We start from the raw sequence: 9,642 nt of genomic DNA, 5'->3' as shown, positions 1-9,642 counted from the left end.
CCATCCCGCTCTTGGGTTCCTGGGAATTGCTTTAGAGGTCAGGGGTGGCTCTGTGGAAGATGGACCGTCCAGGGAATTCAGGCGAAGGACAGGAGGAGCAGTGAGGTTGCAGCCAGCCGTGCCGCGTGGTTCCTAGAGTGCCCAGTGCCGGGCTGGGGGCTGCCCCCGCCAGGGCCTAGGAGCAGGAAGGGGAAGGAGGTGAGACACGTCCAGGACAACAAGGAAGCTGTGCGGGAGTGTCGGGGGCCCAGGAGGGGCTGGAGGTGACGGGGTCTCTTCAGTGGGAGGACAGCATTAAGTGAGCCGTGTCCTCCTGCCCCCAAGAAGGAAAGGAAAGCCTTTTGAGCGGTAATGAAAAATGAATTATGATGAGGGAGACCTACAAAGACAGAGGGCAGCCCAAGGAGTTGGAGCTCACTCACATTCCCGAACGGGGCAGCTTTGGTTGTGGTGTTGGCCATGTCAAGGAGTAGCCGGCAGGATGGCTTAGAGGGGAGCAGCCTGGAAGCCATTCTAGACCGGATCCGAGACTGGCCAGATGCAAGGAGGGAAGGACTGGTCAGGCCAGCACAGCCGTCCCCAGGACGGGCTGCCTTCTCGAGGCGGGACTCCAGCGGCTGCCACCACTAGCCAAGAAACATGCTGTGGTCAGTGGATCAGTCACTTCCAGTGCAAGATTCATACCAGCTTAACTCCTAAGAGACTGATGTGTATGCCAGATGACAGCTCGCATGCGTGGTGGCAGAGGGCAGGCCCCATTACCTGGTCAGTGCACTGGCTGGCTGTGCAAGGTGCTGCACAGAGGCAGGAAGTTGGCTGCTGGGCAGTAGCCGCCTGACAAACACATGCCGGCACAGGACACGTGCCCGACCAGCCAGTCAGGGCACCTGTTTCCCTACAGTCCCGATCGTGCGGGCTTCCCTTCACCCGTGCCTCAGCCCTCTTAGCCAAGAACCCTCAGGAGGGACTGGCTCGGGGTCCCTAGCTGGCCACCTCTCGTGGGGTTTGGCTGCTGGGGCATTCCCATCTGCCCATGTCATATCCTCCTGGGCCGTTCGACAGGTGGCCCATCATCTGTCGTATTTACTGCATGTTGACTTGCTAAGTACAGCGTCCTCATTCTACACTCTTCCAGTGGCCTAAGGGACTTGTGGCCAGAGAGACCTACGAAGGGGCCCCCGAAACTTCAGACACGAGTGATGGGAGGAAGTCGGCCCGCAGGACCCAGCACAGCCCCGAACACTGGCATCAGCAGTGCACTTGCTGTTCCCTGCTGGCGTGCCAGGCGGTATGTCTGACCACCCACGCCAGTGGGGCTGGCTGAATTCCTTCTTCCCCAGTCAGGCTCACCCTCGGCCCTGGAGACCCAGTCATTGTGTTCCCTCAAGGGGAAAAAAAAAAAAAAAAAAACCAGCCTTGTTAGCTTTCTGGAGGGTGAAGGGTGTGTTGATCTGCCCAGTCTCTGACCCCCAGCTACCATCTCAGCCTGAGGCTTCACGTTCCGTTTTCCTGAATCCCAGCCGTGTGCTAAATCTGGGACAGAGGCACCTGCTCGGGGACAGATGGCCTGAAGTAGAGGAGATGACAGCCTGGGGGGTGGGACCACATCAGCGCTGCAGGGAGGTGGAGGGAGGGGCCTGCTTGTGATGTCACCGTCACTCAGTCAACAGGTTGGGCACCAAGGGTGCACCTAGATGCTGGTAGGTGTCGGGGAGAAATTGCATCATACACCCAAAAGCCGCCTCCTGAGAGAGTGCGTGGATGGGAGGGTGCAGAAGAGGGTAGACGCCATTCATGGAACAGCCGCCTAGTGCTGGTGTAACGGCAAGTGTGGGCTTTGGGCCAGGGCTCGGGGCCTAGCTCCGCTGAGCTCTGTGATGTTGGCAAGCTGGCCTTAGCTCTGTGCCCTCCTCAGTGGGGGAGAAGTCCACTTGGCAGGGTGCTTGCAAGCATTAAGTAGGAATGTATGTGACCCCAAGTTGGGCTGTGGTCCTGACATGGTGGCACCTGTTTGGGAAATGCCAAGGGCAGTGCCGCGGTCACTAATAAAACAGTGCGACGACAGACCCAAGAATGGCAGACGGTAGAAGACAGGTGTGACTTCTTCCCAAAGGAGGCAGCAGCTAGGAGGAGCCCAGAGGGCTGAAGGGACAGCGTGTGCAGGGGCAGGCGCTGGACCTGGCCGGCGGCACCTGAGAGCTACGGTGGGCAGCAAAGGGGAGCGGCAGGAGGTGCCACAGCAGAGGCAAGCTGGGGCCAGGCGGCCTGGCAGGCCGTGCGTGACCTTTGCTCTGCATGACCAAGAAGCCAGCAAAGGCTTTAAAAGGGAGCGGTGACTGCGTGGGGTTGGGCTTTCAGGGAAGCTGATACCGTGTCCTGTGTGCTCCGGGCCACAGGCCCTGCTCCACGCTCCAGCTCGCAGCCAGGCGTGGCAGAGGAGGCGGAGGCCCCGGGAGCTGGAGAAACGGGATTGTACAAGCCAAAGGGGAAGGCAGTGAGGCGAGAGCCAGAGACTGGTCCAGGGAGCCCCGTGTCCCCTGGGGACCCACACCGTGAGGCAAAGACCCAGTGGCTGAAGCAGTGTGGTGACAGAGCTCCTCTGGGGAGCAGGGTGAAGCAGGGGCTCAGGGAACGGAGGCCTGCGTGGAGAGGGCCGGGTTCTGCAGCAGAGGATGGGTGATGGGCAGCCAGCAAACGCGCAAGACCCGCAAAGGAGGAACCTGATGCTGTTCCTAAAAGCAAGTCCACAGATGGGAAAAGGAGGTCATCAGGCTGCAGAAGAAAATGCAGAAGTCAGGTAACACGTCCAAGGTAACAAGCATGGCCCAGCCTGGAAGGGCTGGCCCCAGAACCCACCCTCGGACACCCTTGGCACGCCGTCTTGGTCACTAGACTGAAGGGTGGACGAGGACAAGCAGAAACTGAGGGTAGGGAGGTGGCGAGTGCAGGGCTGAGTTTGCATCTGGTCCCTAAACACCTCACACCACGCCGGCTGGGGACTGGGCAGTGGGGATGCTCCTGGGTGCGGACAGGTGTCTGGGAGCAATGGCGGCAGTACTCAAGCCCACTTAGTGTCTGAGTGGCCGTTCCACTTAGGGAGGTGTGAGGAGGCTACAGATGAGACAGTGGCAGTGGACCATTAGGGTTAGAGCTAAATGGATTTTCAGGATCGGGTGGGTGTCCAGTCCTGTTTAGGAACCGTGAGACAGGCCTGTTCCCCAGCATTCTGATTCCGATCCCGAGTGAGGAGTGCAGTGGCTGCCACACTGTGGACCGCCTGCTGCTCTGTCTGCATTAGGTCCTGCTCCTTAGTGAGGTTTATTTGAAAGGCAGCGTGACAGAGACAGAGGGAAACCGAGAGATGTTCCATCTGCTGGTTCACTCCCCAAACGCCCAAGACAACCAGGGCCGGGCCAAGCTGAAGCCAAGAGCCCAGAACTCCATCCTGATCTCCCAAGCAGGTGGCAGGGGCCCGAAACTTGAGCCATCATGTGCCGCCTTCCGTGCGCACTAGCAGGGCGCTGAATCAGGCAGGGAGGCAGCACTGATTCTGGGCACGCCGACAGGAGGTGCAGGTGTCCCAAGAAGTGGCTTAACTCACTGTGCCACAGTGTCCACCCCATCCAGTTTTGGTTTTTTTTTTTTTTTTTTTGACAGAGTTAGAGACAGACAGAAAGGTCTTCCTTCCATTGGTTCACTCCCCAAATGGCCGCTACGCCGATCTGAAGCCAGGAGCCGGGTGCTTCTTCCTGGTCTCCCACGCGGGCGCAGGGGCCCAAACACTTGGGCCATCCTCCACTGCCCTCCCGGGCCACAGCAGAGAGCTGGACTGGAAGAGGAGCAGCCAGGACTAGAGCCCAGTGCCCATATGGGATGCCAGTGCCAGAGGCAGAGGATTAACCAAGTGAGCCACTGCGCCTGCCCCCATCCAGTTCTTTATTTAAATGATGACCCCACTCCAGCTGCCGGAGTCCATCCAGGCCGCGCCAGGGTCAGCCCGCATCGTGTGTCCACTCGCTCATTCACCATGCACACCACCGCCTTCTGCAATCCCCCTCGGACTTCCAGTCCCACGGGCAGGTCCTGGGCACAGCGCTTAGGACTCCCACATCCCATATCTGAGGGCCTGGGTTCGAGTCCTGGCTCTGCTTCTGTTCCAGCTTCCTGCTAAGGCACACGCTGAGAGGCAGCAGGTGACATCTTACCCACTTGTGCCCTGCTGTCCACACAGGAGACCACGGTGGACTTGGCTTCTGGCCTGGGCCTGGCCCAACCCCTGGCTGCTGCAGGCATTTGGGGAGTGAAGCAGCGATGGAAAATCTCACTCTTATCTCTCTGCCTTTCAAGTAAATTAATAATAATAATAATAAAACCAACCCCAAACGCTACATCCATTGCTGCCCCGTCCTGTGAAAGAACTGAGCCTGCCCCGAGGAAGGCCGTGCACTCAGCCTGTGGCCAGGACTGCCACCTTGAGGAGTCCAAATGCCACCCGTCTGCTCCCCTCAGACCCCACCGACCCCTCTCGCCCTGGCAACATCTGCTTCTCTTTCTACTCACAGCATTTAGGGTCCAGTTCCACCTCCCTGGCTCAGTAAGTACCCAATACCTGCCCGCCATACGCCATTGCATAATTGCACACTCACATCTGTGCCCTCCTTAGGGAAAGAATCCGCTCCTTCCCTCTAAGGGGGCTGTGTGTCCCCATGGACAAGCCCTCGCTCTGAGACTGTCTCCACTATCCGTATCCCGCTGGGTGGTGCAGAGCAGGGACCGGGGAGATGGGGCTCAGAAGAGGCAGAGCCAAATGGCATTGGGGGAGAGGGGTGTCCCAGCATCACCTCACCGTCTCAGCACCCCCACAGCCCTGCACTTTCCCCCTGAGCCTCGGAGCAAATGCTAGAGGCCCTCAGGGACCTGGATGGGAGGAGTCCGGGAGGTAGAAGAGCCGCAGTCTGAGCCTGTGACATAGTATGCTAAGCCTTGCTCCGGTTCACATCCCGGCTGCTCCACTTCCAGTCCAGCTCTCTGCTATGGCCTGGGAAAGCAGCAGAAGATGGCCCAAGCGCTTGGGCCTTGCACCGCGTGGAAGACCCAGAAGAAGCTCCTGGCTCCTGGCTTCAGGTTGGCCCAGCTCCAGCTGTTGTGGCCATTTGGGGAGAGAACCAGCCGATGGAAGACCTCTCTCTGGCTCTCGCTCACTCTCTGTAACTCTCCCTTTCAAGTAAATAATAAAAAGCTTTAAAAAAAAAAAAAAAAAAAAGCCACAGTGCACAGCCTGTGGGGAAAGGTGGTGTTCACCCAGCATGGCGCCCTGGCCAATCACCCGTCACGGATGGAGGCCTCTCCTGGAGCTCCCTTCCCCCACTTCCTCTTCCTGCCTTGAGTCTGGGGAGCAAAGGAAGAAGAGGGGGTGCCTTTTCACGAGAGGGAGGCTCCCAGCCACTGCTGCTCCCCTTAGCTCTCTCTTCAGGATCCCCCTGCCAGCTTTCCCGGGCCTGGGGCAGGAGCCAAGGGGAAGCCTGGGGTTGGGGGGGCAGGCCAGGGAGACCACCTCTGGGCGGTGCAGGGGAGTTGGCTTTGCTGGGGTGGGGTGGGGGGCTCAATCCGAGGAAGTGGAGCGGCCAGTGATAAGGGCCCGTATGGTCCTGGTGCTTTCCAGTCTACAAGCACTCTGCCGTCAGGGTGTCGGTCCCCACTCAGCACCGCCCTTCACCCAGGATGTTGTTACTGGGACGACGGCTCTGAGATCCCTCCCGACCACTGTAGAACCATTTCTAGGCACAGGCCGCACTTTTTCACCTCAACGTGGGCCCGAAAACAAGTGAATCCATACAACAGAGAGCAGAATGGTGGTTAGCAGGGGCTGGAGGCCAAAGCATAGGAAGTTGCAGCTGGGCAGGAGGAATGAATGATGCATGCTCAAGGTGGCATCTATGTTAAGTAGCTTAATTCAGTCATTCCACACTATATACATATAGCACCATTTTTTATTCCATAATTATATATGATTATGATTTGTCAAAAAAATGAGACCTTTTTAAAGATTAAAAAATCATGCAGCTATATCCTGGTATGCATTTTGTCGAGGATATATATTTTCATTTCTGGGAATTAAAGTGATGAGTCATGGGGCCTGGTGCTGTGGTGTAGCGGGTAAAGCCGCCGCCTGCAGTGCCAGCATCCCATATGGGCGCCGGCTCAAGTCCCTGCTGTTCCACTTCCTATCCAGCTCTCTGCTATGGCCTGGAAAAGCAGTAGAAGATAGCCCAAGTCCTTGGGCCCCTGCACCTGCATGGGAAACCAGGAAGAAGCACCTGGCTCCTGGCTTTGGATCGGCGCAGCTCCGGTCATTGCTGCGGATGGAAGACCACCCTCCCGCGACTCTCCTTTTCTCTGTGTAACTTTTTCAAATAAATAAATCTTTTTTAAAAATAAAGCAATGAATCCTTAAGTAGGTTCATCCTCAAATCTGTAAGAAAATCCCACACAGTTTTCCAAAGTGCCTGTTCCTTGTCACACCACCATGAGCCAGATATGACAATTCCAATTGTTCCATATTCTCCCCAAAATGAAATTTCTTTCTTTCAAAAAGAAAGAAACTGACTTCTCCCTCTGGCCGCGTCCGTCTTTGCTTCGTCCACCGGGGACCGTGCTGTGCGGTGTGCGCGTGCACCGTTGCTGCTCCTCCCTATCGGCTCGCCTGCTACAACACTGAATGTGCTGCTTCGTCCCGCCTCACTAGCTCGGCTCAGAATCGATTTCAGTCAGCTCTCTTTTTGGTTTTTTGCATCCTTTCACTTTTAACCTGTGTGTAGGTCCAGAGTGAGTCTCCTGTAAGCAAGATACACTTGATAAACTTGGAGCTTTTTTTTTTTAAGCTTTATTTATTTGAAAGACAGACAGAGACAGAGCAGAGGTGGGGATAGAGAGAGAGAGAGGTCTTCCATCTGCTGGTTCACTCTCCAGGTGGCTGCAATGGCTGGGGCTGGGCCAATCCGAAGCCAGGAGCCAGGAGCTTCTTCTAGGTCTCCCACATGGGTGCAGGGGCCCAAGAACATGGCGCATCTTCTACTGCTTTCCCAGGCCATAGCAGAGAGCTGGATCAGAAGTGGAGCAGCCAGGAAGAGAACTGGCACCCATATGGGATGCCACTGACTTCACCCACTATGCCACAGCTCTGGTCCCTGCTCCACTTTGAATCCAGCTCCCTGCTTATGTGCCTAATAAGGCTGCAGAGATGGCCCAAGTGCTTGGACTCCTGCACCCACACAGGACACCAGACAAAGCTCCTGGCTCCTAGCTTTGGTCTGGCCCAGGCCTGGTTGTTGCAACCATTTGGGTAGTGAACCAGCAGATAGACGATTTCTCTCTCTCTCTCTCTCTCGGTAACTCTGCCTTTCAAATAAAGTAAATCTTTAAAAAAAAAAAAAAACTGCAGAGGCCAGCGTAGTGGCGTAAGGGGTTAAGCCACCATCTGTGATGCTGGCATCCATAGTGGCAGTTAATTAGGCTATTAAAGTAAAATCAGCTCAAACTGATGGCTATAAGTTTGTTTATCATAAAATAAAGGCAGCCATCTTAAAGATTTATTTATTTCCAAGGCAGAGTTACAGAGGGAGAGAGAGAGAGATCTTTCATCATCCAGTGTTTCACTGCCCAAATGGCCGAAACGGCTGGGGTCTGGGCTGGCCAGGAGCTAGGACGCTGGCCCTTTGCTATAGATTAACTACGCTTCGGTGACTTGTGTCTGTGGTTCGCGTCTGTTACGGAGTGCACTGCTGCAATGCTCTTCCCGATGCTCCTGTGACTTTCACTGCCCAAGACTGTAACGCCGCCACCTCTCACGTTCCTGCCAGCGGCAGGCCGTCTTCCCTCTGCCTGATCAGGTGCCTAGAGCCTGATCCATTCCGCTGCTCTTCTCAAGAAGCAGCAGCCTTTGCCCTGTGGCCGAGCAGGTTAAGCCGCTGCCTGCAAGCACATCCCATATGGGCGCTGGTTCAAGCCCCCACTTCTCTACTTCCGATCCTGCTCCCTACAATTCAGCCTGGGAAAGCAGCAGGAGGTGGCCCTAGCCCTTGGGCCCCTGCACCCACGTGGGAGACTCAGATGGTGTTCCTGGTAGCCATTTGGGGAATGAACTCTGCGTGCTTCTCCCTCTCTCTGCGATTCTTTCAAAATAAGTATTTAAAACAACAACAAAATAGCATAATACACATTCTTCTCAAGTTTATAGAGAACATTTTATCAAGAGAGGAATATATTAGGCCATCAAACAAGACTCAGTGGATTTAAAAAACATTTAAGACATAACCAAATATGTTTTCTGGTCACAATGGAACTATATAGGAAAGCAGTAACGGAAAGATCTTTGGCAAATCCTCAGACATCTGGATACTGAGCAAATTACGTTCATGGTCAAAGAACAAACAGGACCTGTGTGAGCTAAAGGAAGATGAAGGGAACTTCAGCGTTTGTGGGAGGCCTCGAAAACGGAGAGAAAATCATAGCACCAAACACCTCCTCAGTAAGCAGAGCTATTTCTGAGCCATTTAAAAATACATTTATTTATTTGAAAGAGTTAGAGAGAGACAGAGACGGAGCTTCCATCCACTGGTTCACTCCCCAGATGGCTGCACAGCCAGCCCTGTGCCAGGCTGAAGCCAGGAGCCAGGAGCATCATCTGAGTCTCCCAAGTGAGCGGCAGGGGCACAAACTCCTGGGCCATCTTCCACTGCTTTCCCAGGTGCATTATCAGGGAGCTGGATCAGAAGTGGAGCAGCAGGACTCAAACTGGTGCCCATATGGGATGGCTGGTGCCACAGGTGGCAGCTTGACCTGCTGTACCACAGCACCAGCCCCCGTTATACTGTGGTTAAGTGGAGTGTCCGGTGAACGGCAATCAGGTCACGTTCATGGACAGTGTTGTTTAAGTCCACCACATTCTGGCTGCTCATGTCTCCTCTTACCATTTACTGAGAGAACCATATGGCCATCTCGGATTAGAACCGTGACTTTTTTGCTTTTGCAGTTGTCCGTTTTTACTTCATATCTTTTGAAGCTCTCTTATCTGGTACATGAACATTTAAGCTTATTTCTTCAGTTAACTCCTTTGTCACCATGGAATTACCTTCTTTATCCCTGGTAATGCCCTGCGCTCTGAAATCAACTTTCTCTGATCCTGGGGTATCCTCTCCAGTTTTGACTCTCGAATCCTTTTACTTTTAGCACATCTGAAGGTATTCGAAGTGCAGTCTTGGGGGGCAGAATATTGTTGAATCTCACTTTAATCGAATATGAAAGTCTTTGCCATTTAATGGGGTTGTTTAGACCACTTACTTTTAATATAATTATTGATAGGTTTCAGTTCATCTTCTTGTTGTTTGTTTTCTAGTTGTTGTATTATCTCTTCTTTGTTCACCCTTTCTGCTTCTGCCTTCTTCTTCTTCTTCTTTTTTTTTTTTTTTTTTTGTAAAGATTTATTTATTTGAAAGGCAGAGACAGAGAGAGGGAGAGGTCTTCCACCCACTGGTTCTCTTGCCTGATGGCTGCAATAGCCGAAACTGTGCCCATCTGAAGCCAGGAGCCAGGAGCTTCTTCTGGGTCGCCCACTCAGGTGCAGGGGCCCAAGGACTTGGGCCA

Source organism: Lepus europaeus, chromosome 3 (assembly GCF_033115175.1).
Source record: "Lepus europaeus isolate LE1 chromosome 3, mLepTim1.pri, whole genome shotgun sequence".
Lineage (NCBI taxonomy): Eukaryota > Metazoa > Chordata > Mammalia > Lagomorpha > Leporidae > Lepus > Lepus europaeus.
Note: the sequence above shows the minus strand (reverse complement) of the source record.